At 43.3% G+C, this 12037-nt stretch overlaps 1 pseudogene; it reads left to right on the top strand.

The window, feature by feature from the left end:
• Window positions 1-10986: 10986 nt before the first annotated feature.
• Window positions 10987-11684, top strand: LOC102431930 (annotated as a pseudogene).
• Window positions 11685-12037: the final 353 nt, after the last annotated feature.

Raw genomic sequence — 12037 nt, 5'->3', positions numbered from 1 at the left:
ACACACTTGTACTTGCTGCCTCGACAACCACTTCAAAACTACAACTAAAAGACAAAACAGATATCATCCAGAACAATGGGAAGGCTGGCTGAGTGAAAATTCTACAATTGGAAGGAACTGGTAGGAGGTGCAGAGGTGCGGAAGTGCGGAGGTATGGAGGCACGCGCGGAAACGGGCTGGCAACTAGGTACGCTGTTGTCTTTTTCAATCGGGAGGGAGATACAAGCTCCCAATTCCAGTTTCGGCGAGACTCTGGGGACTCAGACTCATACAGGGAGAAACTGGACTGTCTGGCATCAGGCCAGAAAGCAAGGGCAGCTTTCTCACAGAGGTGCTTGCAGGGATCATTGTTCCTGCATGGTGCTGCAGGACACAGAGACTCCAGGACCTCTCTGAGGCAGAGCAGACTGGCAGCCATTGCGGTTTGCTCCTCCCTGATGATTCCCTAAGACCCCACCCCACACAATTTACAACCCCACCCAAGCTGTACATAGAGGCTTTTGCATATGAATGGCCTGTTCTTTTGCAATCTAAAAACCTAACAAACTGCAGCTGGGTCAAAGAGCACCAAAGCTTCCAAAAGAAGGCTTAGACAGCAGCCTGTGTTGCTTCACAGCTGGGCCTCATCTGGGCACCTCCAAATCCCAAACAAAGAGGAGGAATCTGCAGATCTCTCTGTAGCACCTGCTGGGTGGCCTCAGGCAGTGGCTGACTTTGCACCTCCTTGGAGATCCAAGAGCCAGTGTACCCATTGATCAGAGTGAGACCATATCAGAGTACAACTCTTCACATCCATAAGTGACACACTCAAGGGGCAGACTCAGTGAGCACCAAAGCCCCATGGAAGCAAGTCCTACTCCATAAGGGTGTCTTCAGCACAGCAGTTCTCCCATTGTAGACACAGCTGGTCCTCACAGCCAATTGGCCTGGTGGTCAATTCCTCCCAGTGATACCAACAGCAATCAAGGATTAACTACAACAAGACTGTGCACACAGCCCACAAAGGGGTGCACCAAGAGTGTCAACCTCAGGTAATTAGGGAGGCTGAGCCACTGGGCCCTATAGGACACCTAGCACACAAAGCCACTCTATCAACACAGGAAAGCAGCCAAAATGCAGAGACAAAGAAACATGTTACAAACTAAAGAAATGGAGGAAAGCAAACTACTGGATATAGAGTTCAAAACCACGGTTATAAGGTTACTCAAGAATCTTATAGAAACCTCCGAGAAATTTAGTGAGACCCTCAAGGATATGAAAAAAGGCCAATTAGAAATTAAGCATACACTTACTGAAATAAAGAATAATATACAGAGATCCAACAGCAGACTAGAGGATCGCAAGAATCAGTCAAAGATTTGAAATACAAAGAAGCAAAAAACACCCATCCAGAAAAGCAAAAAGAAAAAAGAATAAAAAAATATGAAGATAGCCCTAACCGGTTTGGCTCAGTGGATAGAGCATCAGCCTGTGGACTGAAGGGTCCCAGGTTCGATTCCGGTCAAGGGCATGTACCTTGGTTGCAGGCATATCCCCAGTAGAAGGTGTGCAGGAGGCGGCTGTTCGATGTTTCTAACTCTCTATTCCTCTCCTTTCCTCTCTGTAAAAAATCAATAAAATATATATTTTTTAAAAATATATTTTTTAAAAATATGAAGATAGTGTAAGGAGCCTCTGGGACAACTTCAAGCATACCAACATCCAAATTATGGGGGTGCCAAGATATTGAAAACTTATTTGAAGAAATAATGACAGAAAGCTTCCTCTACCTGGTGAAAGAAATCGACTTACAAGTCCAGGAAGCACAAAGAACCCCAAACAAGAGGAACCCAAAGAGGACCACACCAAGACACATCATAATTAAAATGCCAAGAGCAAAAGACAAAGAGAGAATCTTAAAAGCAGCAAGAGAAAAACAGTTAGTTACCTACAAAGGAGTACCCATACGACTGTCAGCTGATTTTTTAACAGAAACCATGGTCAGAAGGGAGTGGCAAGAAATATTCAAAGTGATGAATAGCAAGAACCTACAACCAAGATTACTCTACCCAGCAAAGCTATCATTTAGAATTGAAGGTCAGATAAAGAGCTTCACAGATAAGAAAAAGCTAAAGGAGTTCATCACCATCAAACCAGTATTATATGAAATGCTGAAGGGTATTCTTTAAGAAGGGGAAGAAGAAGAAAAAGGTAAAGATAAAAATGATGAACAACGAAGTGACAACAAATACATATCTATCAACAAGTGAATCTAAAAAATCAAGTGAATAAAAAATCTGATGAACAGAATAAACTGGTGAATATAATAAAATCAGGGGCATAGAAAGGGAGTGGACTGACAATTCTCGGGGGGAAGGGGGTGTGGGGGTGAGGGAAGAAACTGGTAAAAAATCGTACACCTATGGACGAGGACCAGGTGGAAGGGAGCTATGGGGGGAAAAAAGAGGAACAACTGTAATAATCTGAACAATAAAGATTTGTTAATTAAAAAAAAAGAAAAAGAATAGACAAAACCAATTTGGGGGGAGGGGCATTCTACAGGATACCTGGCCAGTCCTCCTCAAGGCTGTCAAAGTCAAGAAAAACAAGGAAAGGTTGAGAGACTGTCACAGACCAGAGGAGACTGGGGATACAGGGCAACTAAATGCAGTGTGGTTGCTTGGGTTGGAATCTGGAACAGAAAGAGGATATTAATGCAAAGGGCAGTGAAATCTAAACACAGTCTGGATTTGAATTAATAGTAATGTTCCAATCAATGTGTTTCTTAGTTCTGTCAAATGTACTTTGGTTATGTAAGTTAACAATGGGGGAAACTGGATGATGAGATTTATGAAAACAACTATTTATACAACTTTTCAGTAATCTAACATCATTCCATCAGAAAAAGCTTATTTTTAAAAAATGACTATGCCATCGAGAACCGTCTGCTTCAATCATCGGTGTCTTTGGGAACCGCGGCACATTATGAAGGTACAGCAGTACCTTGTTTCCCGGCCACATGGAGAAGGAAGTGCACCACAGAGGTCAGCTTTTCAGAGAATTGAAACTAACCCTTCAATCATAGACAAAAAAAGTTATTTTCAGCTGTTTTTTATGGCAAGCTTTCAGAAGTGGATGATAAAATTCCCTGCTCTCTGAACAGAGGACATTGTCACTGAATCCTTTCTGGGTAAATCAGGGTCACCGGTGTGAACATCTGCTATTATATTACATCATACCAAGCATGGTGCTGCCTTTCTTTCCTTCTTTTCTTTCTTTCTCCCTCCCTCCCTCCCTCCCTCCCTCCCTCCCTCCCTCCCTCCCTCTCTTTCTTTCTTTTTTCTTTTCTTTTCTTTTCTGTTCTTTTCTTTTCTTTACATTTCTTTTCTTTTCTTTTCTTTTCTTTTCTTTTCTTTACTTTCATTTTTCCCCCCTGTGGCATGAAGAAGTTGGAAATGGGGGGGCCACCTCCCCACAACTAAGAAATGACTAAGGAAAGGGGAAAAAAGTTGAATATGGGTTAAGAATAAGACAGATGTTTGTGGAACCTCAGGGGGGCCAGCACTGGGTAGAGAGCATCTTCTACCTTCGTAAACAGCAATTTAGGTAAGGACAGCAGCTGGAGGTGATTTTCCCATTTCCTGTGCCATTTTCTGGTTAGTAATGCACCCTCTGCAGTTTCTTTCAATGCAATGCATATCCTCTGGACAATAACTGAAGACACCAATAAACCATCTTTACCTCATTCTAGGTAGGCCTGGGAAGCAGGTGGAGGTGAGGGATTAACCCACCGATATTTTCACGAGGGAGTTTACATTGTGGACTCTTCCAGCTCTACTTAGAGAATATTTTCTTTGTGGTGTACTATTTGGCTCCTATTACATGAAGAAGTGTCTAATAAAATTATTTTAAAAAGCAGTGTGATGTGGACCTTGGCAACAGGCAGCCAGAGAAGTAAAGGGAGTTTAGTTTGAGAAAGAGGGATTAAAATTCTGACTTTTCACCAAGCCTTTTATGCCACCCTCGTCCAGAGCCATGTGCCAGCTGGGACTCCCTGCTTGGAAAGACCACATGCCCCCGGAGCCCAACAACTGCCCACACTCACAGCCCCTCCTTTGGAAAATGGACTTCGCCCAGCTCTCTGTTCCAGCGTGTCCTTCAGTCAACCCCTGACCTTTACTCAATCCCACGTGAAGACACGGAGTAGCCTTCCCTTGAGTTACTTCTGCCACTGAAATGCAAGGCCCTTAGTATTGCAGCCTCTATTTTCTGCCTCTTTTTTATTGTCCAAATCACCTTAGTCAATGTCAGTCTGGGTAAATGTTTCTGGATTAACTGTTTATGAGATAAATCTCTCCACGTAACCAGGCGAGGCAGGAGGTAGCAACTGACAAACTATTGGTACGGACAGAAGATATTTAAAGAGCAGCGGGGACGTTCAATGAGCTTCCTATACACGGTCCCCTTTGTCACTTGTTTGTTGGCAACAGGACTCAAGCTCTCATCAGCATCACAGACATAAATAAACTAGGCCGAGGCCAAAGGTTTTGACCCGAAACTAATTGTCAGCTAACTAATCTTAAAAGTCTGACTAAGGAAAATATATTTTAACATCTACACGATGTTTCCATTCCTCTAGGAAAATGTGCAAAGATCTATACTCCCCTTAGGGCAGGGTTTATCAACTTAACTACTATTCTCATTTGGGGTAGACCACGCTTTGCTGTGGAGCGCTGTCCTATGCACTGCAGAAAGTTTAGTGGCGAGGGTTACTAGAGTTAGCAAATTAAACTACAGGGTTCCCAGTTAAATTTGAATTTCAGATAAACAACAAATATATTTTTTAGTATAGGTATGTCCCATGCAATATTAATAGCATCCTAAGCCTCTATCTACTAGATGTCAGTACCTTTACCCCCTTCCCACCTCCCACCTCAAGTTGTGACAACCAAAAATACCATCAGATATTGCCAAATGACCCCTGGGAGGCAACACTGCCCCTGCTTTAGAACCACCGATTCAAAATAATGCTTAGGAAATTACAGACCTGAACTTTATCATAGCTTCCAGAAGAAATAGCTATATCTGATAAAGCATCAGTGAAAAGAATTAGCCATATTTAAACCATTATGAAAACATAATTCATTCTGCTTTTTAATGTCCCTTGCGATCAATTCCCTTTAGGTTTTCATGCCAGTTAAATGCTTGGCTCTCTTTCAGATCATTTTGATCATATTTCCTTTTTTCCTGAACTGCTAGAAAGCTTAGAGGTAAATTTAATGCTCAGTTGCCGAAGCCATCTAAGCTCATGTAGCTAGTATTTTATTTTTTAAAAACAAACATCTACATAGTGGCTTTCATATGCCACATATATTTTGAATGCTTTATAAATATTAACTTCTTGAATTCACTCTATCACTGCAACAACCCTATGGGTAAGCGTCATTATTACCCTCCCTTTTCAGAATAAGAAACTGAAACCTTTTTAAAATGTCTATGAATTATTTCCTCTTTCATCCTCATCCTTACTTCATGAAGAAAGCCCCTTCAGATTCTGTTTTGGAGTTGGTTGGGTGTATTACACACTTGGCCACTGTGGTCACCAGCTCCAACTGCTCCCATGTGCACCCAGCCTCATGCCCATGCCACAGGCCTCTCACCTCCCATCCTGGGCTTCCCCAAGATGGGGGTGCAGGGAACCGTGCTTCAAGCCCAGAATTGCACAATCAAGAATTGCAGAGGAATTAACATCTCATGGTCAAAATGTTGCCAATTAGGAAATGAAAAGTAGATAAATCTGTTCTCTTTTTTTTTTCACCCTAGACAGTCTGTCCTAAGATGCAGCTGTTCAGAGCATGGTTCCATAAGACAGAGCGATCAGTTGCACTTGGTGGCAACCAGCTCAGTTATGCCTGCTCAAATTTCTCTCCCTCCTCCCCAGCCTCACTCCAGTATCTCTGGCTTCTGCTCCTTGGGATTGTATCCCTAACAGAGCAGCAGCAACAGAGCATTGTCAGGCTCTGCTTTCTAAGGAATCCAGACCAAGACAATTACAAATAATCTATCTATATAAAAGCCTAAGTAACTATCGCAACCGAATGGATGACCGAACAGGCTGTGTGGGGTGACCAGGCTGGCAGGGGGGTTAGTGAGGAGCAACCAAATGACCAAGCAGCAGGCTGCGTAGGGTGACCCGGCCAGCAGGGGGGGCAACCAGGCCTGCGGAGGGGGGGGGGCAATCAGGTTGGCAGGCAGAGGCAATTAGAGGTGATCAGGCTTGCAGGGGGGGGGTGGTGGTAGTTAGGGGCAATCAGGCAGGCAGGCAGGCAGTTAAGCGGTTAGGAGCCAGCAGTCCAGGAATTTGAGAGGGATGTCCGACTGCCGGTTTAGACCCGATCCCCGAGATCGTGCCTAAACCAGCAGTCGGACATCCCTTGAGGGGTCTTGGATTGGAGAGGGTGCAGGCTGGGCTGAGGGGACCCCCTCCCCCATGCATGAATTTTGTGCACCAGGCCTCTAGTTACAAATAAAATTATACTGAATGGAAGTTTACCTAGTTATTTCCATTAACTTCAGAGTCAGTACTAGTAACTGAGGTGCAATCAAATGCAATTCTGGAATGTTATCCCTGGAAGGACTTTAAGGGCCAACCCCATCATCTTTACAGTTGAGGACACCAAGACCCAGAAAGGGAAGGGGGCTGCTTAAAATCGCAGGCCCTGCTAGTAGCCTTCAAATAGAGTGCAAATATTTAGTGCCTGCAATGTCAGATTTCTATATAAATTATTCCACTTTGTGCTTACAAATTGCTTTATTGGTATTATTGTTCCTATTTTATGCTTAAGAAACAGAGGCTCAGAAAAAGTGAAGTGAAATGTTCAAGGTCACAACCTTAGCAAATGGAAGAATCAGGTTTGCACCAGGCCTCCGGACTACCCCACTGCTTCCTGGAGGCCTGGGAATGGGCCCTGGCTACCTGGGGAGCTTGGTGGAAAACCAACATGGACTCAGAGGAAGACAGGCTTGAATTCAAGTCCTAGCTCATCCACTTAATAGATTTCTCTGAGCCTCAATTTTTTAATTTCAAGAATGGGGATCATAACATCTATTCATAGTGTGGCTATGAAGAGGAAATGAGATAATATATGTAAATCTCCCACCACAGTGTCTACCCACAGTAGTTCCTTAATAAAATGTTAGCCAGCATCAGTTCTCTGGAATCAAAGATGCCTTCCAAATACAGTATTACCTTCCCTGTCATAGGTGCTTAAGTGCCAGGCATGGCGCTAGCATTTCTATAGAGGAAGGAATTTCTTCTGACCATTGTAATTTCACTGAGGGAGGGAAGATGAGGGAGTGTCTCTTACCTCCTCTTAACCTCTTACTTCCTCTACCAATACCATAAACTTTAGTCATTTATGTACTCCCTTGTTGAACGTTGCCATGTCAGTTTTTAAACTGTAGCAGTTTTAAAACTTAAATTTATAGTGAAGTTTTGTCCTAAGCAAGAATACGCTGAAGTATTAGGTTTGATTGGCTAGTTTTGTTTTTTCTTATACACTTTAAAACATAAATACTCCATCATTAAAATTAAAAAGTATCATTATTTAAAATGCTCCAGGAAAAAAAATATAAGCTAAAACATGATTGGAAAATACTCCAGGAAGAAAAATCAGATGGAATAAAACTGGCATAATGTTGACCATTGTTGAAACATGGGGCTATTCTATTTTCTAATTTTATGTATCTTTGAAATTTCCACTAAAAAATAAAATATACTTATCAAACCCAGAGGTAGGGGCGGGAAACATTCTCTGGCAGAGATCTAAAATCATCTCAAATTCCCCAGAGGATCACTTGGGCAACACTGGCCCATAATGCCCGCTAGAAAGTCACCAACACTCAGGCTTCAGTATTTCCCATGGGCTTCATCCCCTGTGCTTAGAACAACTAGCCACCTAGATAAATGGCCATTGAAAGTTTGCTGAACCAATGAATGAATGATGCTCTCACCTGCTACCCTACTTGCAGCTCTTAGCTCTGTTTCCTTGGGTGCCTTAAACTGCTAACTCTCCCTTAGCGAGTGGGCAATAAATTAACTTAGAAATTTTCACCTCAAAATGATTAGTAATGTAAAACTAGGCCTAATCTGAGAAGCACTGCTGTTTTTATTTTACTGCTCTACCATTTGGCTTCTGCTACTGTAAAGAAATACCTAGAAAATGTCAATAAACTTTTGAGTTGGCATTAGACTTATTTTTTTTTTTCTTTTGCTAAATGAGGTCAAATATATTGGATGATAGTACTTGGCTACTGGTTATGTTTTTTTTGTCTAAGAATCTCTTATCAGATGCTATCAAGACCAAGTTTCATAGCCATTTTTCTCAAACAGCTTATGTGACATCAGTTTGGAAAAGGAGGAAGAGGCGAGGTGGTTTCAGTGTTCTTAGGGGTCTGACAGGTCCCAGCAGGCCCACGTGGAGTGTACCTTCTCTATGCTACTCTGGAGCCCATCCTCTCCCACTCACACCTGGAGACAAATAAATGATACCCACTCTCTGCAGATACACTCTCTCTGGGATATTCTGGGATCAGAGTCTGGTACCAAATTAGATACCTCAAGTAAAGGTTGAATGTAAGATGTCTAAATCTATCCAGGATAGAAAGGCCTTGGTGGGATCCCTTTTTTGTATATAATTAATTATCCTAAAAGACAACAATAGCATGCAAATCAACTAGTATTATAAAAAATACTGTTTCAAATTATAACATCTTTTCTTTTCCCTTGGCTGCAGGATGTAGGCCAAATTTCTATGAAATATCCATCTATCTACCTTTTGAATCTTCTTAGGTATTCAGTGTAAACTTTTTTGGATACAGAAACAATAAGAGAGATTATATCACTATTTAAAGACCGAAAATAGAGAACTAATAAAAAAGGAGTCTGAGAAATTAGAGCAGCAGTGCTACTCTGCTGCCACAAAACACAAATACAGAAATTAGGCTTGTGCTCCCAAAATCTGTCTTCTGGAAATAGCTCTCTCTTGTTTATAGAATGAGAACAGCCCATCAGATTATTTTTATGGATCTCTTTTAGAAATGAAGCGGCCCAAGAATGGAAGAGAATGAAGTGGATGCGGGGTTGGTGGCTCAGCAGCCTCTAATTAGCATTAGCACCATGTGATGCAAAGCCTGATGCTGTATTAAGCCAGTGCAATCGGACTCCCCAAGACAAAGAAAGGGTCTTGCACAGCTCATGGAGTAAACGAAACCTAAAACATTTTTCCAAGGAAGTAATTGAAGCCCGTAATTGTCATTTTAAGAATTTTACAAATGCAAATGGTCCAAAAACAAATGAGAAGATTCTCAATCTCACCCATACTGGAGGAAATAAATTTAAACAATACTTTCTTTTTCTATATATACTAGAGGCCCAGTGCACGAATTCGTGCATGGGTAGGAGTCCACCGGTCTGGCTGGGGGAGAGGGACTGCGGAGGTTGGCTGTGGGAGCACACTGACCACCAGAGTGCAGCTCCTGCATTGAGCTTCTTCCCCCTGGTGGTCAGTGCATGCCATAGCTATGGTCATTGGTTGTTCGGTTATCTGGTCATCCAGTCATAAAGGTCGCTTAGGCTTTTATATATATAGATATACAAATGTATTTTTATTGATTTCAGAGAGGAAGGGAGAGGGAGAGATAGAAATATCAATGATGAGAGAATCATTGATCGGCTACCTCCTGCATGCCCCCCACTGGGGACTGAGCCTGCAACACAGGCATGTGCCCTGACTGGGAATCGAACCATGACCTCCTGGTTCATAGGTGGAAGCTCAACCACTGAGCCACACCGGCTGGGCTAACCAGTACTTCCTTACCTCTCTGCTGGCCTGTTGAAATAGCTCCTGACAGCTCCCCCTGCTTCTATTCTTGCAGACAAGCAATCTTTTAAAAACAAAAATTAAGTCATGTCTTTCCACTGCTTGAAACTTGGTTTCCCAGTTTACTTAGCAGGTATATTTAAACATAAGTTACATCACACTTTAACACAAACTGAACACAAATTATATCACTCTGCAACTCTTTGCAGTTATGTCTTAGAAATCTTTTCATGTTACCTTACAGAAATCTGCCTCTGTCTTTTTAGCTGCTGCCTGACATTCCACAGTACGGTTATGATTCGCTTATCCATTCTCTTAGCAGTGAACATTTCTGTTGTTAACAATTTTTCACTGTTAAAAATAAGGCTGAAGTGAACATCTTATATGTACCTTCTTGTTGGAAAGTGTTTGTCTAAGGAAGATTCTGAGAAGTCTTTTCAAACAATTATTAGCCACTGCCAAGTTGCCTTCCAACCTAGCGGTGGGGACACCCCTGAGCAGAAACCTCTTTTCTCACACCTCTCTGCCCATATGTGCTCCGAGATGCAGTCTGGACTGTTTCACTGTCCATTCTTACAACTCGTATCATTCTTTAATTCTGGGGAATTCTTGTCTCCTCTTTAATTATGTCTTGAAATACTGCATCCCTCCATCCTCTTCATTTTCTACCTGTGAAAATGCTGCATCTTTATGCTGCATCGTGGGGGAATTTATTGTCTCAATCTTTCAACTCGTGAATTGGCTCTTCGGTAGTGTCTACTTTTTTTTTTTTTTTTTAAATATATTTTATTGATTTTTTACAGAGGAAGGGAGAGAGATAGAGTTAGAAACATCGATCAGCTGCCTCCTGCACATCTCCCACTGGGGATGTGCCCACAACCCAGGTACATGCCCTTGACCGGAATCGAACCTGGGACCTTTCAGTCCGCAGGCCGACGCTCTATGAATTGGCTCTTCCGTAGTGTCTACTTTTTAAATCCATTTCCTCTGCAGGCTGCACGCTCATGGCGCATGTCCCATGCGTGTCCTCGCGGCGCTGCCGAGCCTCCAGCCAGGACCCGGGAGCCGGGAGCGCGCAGGCCAGGCCGGGGCCCAACTGTCAGCGCGGCGGGCCTGGCTGCCAGCCATGGGGGTGGCCGAGCAGCTCCTGCGCGCGGTGATCATGGGCTCCCCAGGCTCCGGCAAGCAACACTGTCATTGCGCATCGCCAGACACTTCGAGCTGAAGAAGCTCTCCAGCGGGGAACTGCTCCGAGACAACATACTGAGGGACACAAAAACTGGTGTGCTGGCCCGGCCTTTCATGAAGCAGGGGGAGCTCATCCCGGACGACATCATGACTCCACTGACCCTTCAGGAGCTGAAAAACCTCGCTCCGTACAGCTGGCTGCTGTGTGGTTTCCCCAGGACACTCCCACAAGCCGAAGCCCTGGAGAGAGCGTATCAGACACACCTGGTGCTGCACCTGAACGTGCCCTTTGAGGCCATCATGCAACGCCTCTCTGCTCGCTGGGTCCACCCAGCCAGTGGCCGCGTCTACAACCTCGAATTCAATCCTCCCAAAGTGGTGGGCGTGGATGATCTGACGGGGGAGCCTCTCATTAAGCGCGAGGACGACAGGCCAGAGATACTCATCAAGAGACTGAAGGCTTACGAAGACCAAACAAAGCCGGTCCTGGAATATTACCAGGAAAAGGGCGTGTTGGAAACCTTCTCTGGAACAGAAACCAACAAGCTCTGGCCCTACATACATGCTTGCCTGCAAACCAAAGTTCCCCATGCCCACTGGAAGCATTGGTTTTTCCATGAGGAAAAATGCTCGTAATTAGCGAGATGAGCATGTCTATCTCCCTTCATTGCGAAGTTCCTCCTTCTAAGACTCCACCATGTATGAATTCTTTGAAAATTATATTCATATTATTTCTATGGATTTTATTCTGGGTAGTAAAGATATGCCAAATGAGCCAGATAGTAAGACTTACCTTTTGAAATTGTCTGGTGTGTTTTATCCAGTTATCTTCTGTATGTAACTCAAAATCGTCAGAGATGGCTAGACGCTAAAAAAATTCTTCTAGAGCCAAATTCAAAGAGCAATTGGCAGTAATCTAACTTTTGTTCAGTAAAAATAGGTGTTTGATAAGGTTGCCATATTTTTCTTGGGGATGTTGCTGGTCTGAA

This window comes from Myotis lucifugus, unplaced genomic scaffold, assembly GCF_000147115.1.
Source record: "Myotis lucifugus unplaced genomic scaffold, Myoluc2.0 scaffold_0, whole genome shotgun sequence".
NCBI classification, from domain to species: domain Eukaryota; kingdom Metazoa; phylum Chordata; class Mammalia; order Chiroptera; family Vespertilionidae; genus Myotis; species Myotis lucifugus.
Note: the sequence above shows the minus strand (reverse complement) of the source record. Positions and strands in the feature narration are given on the sequence as shown.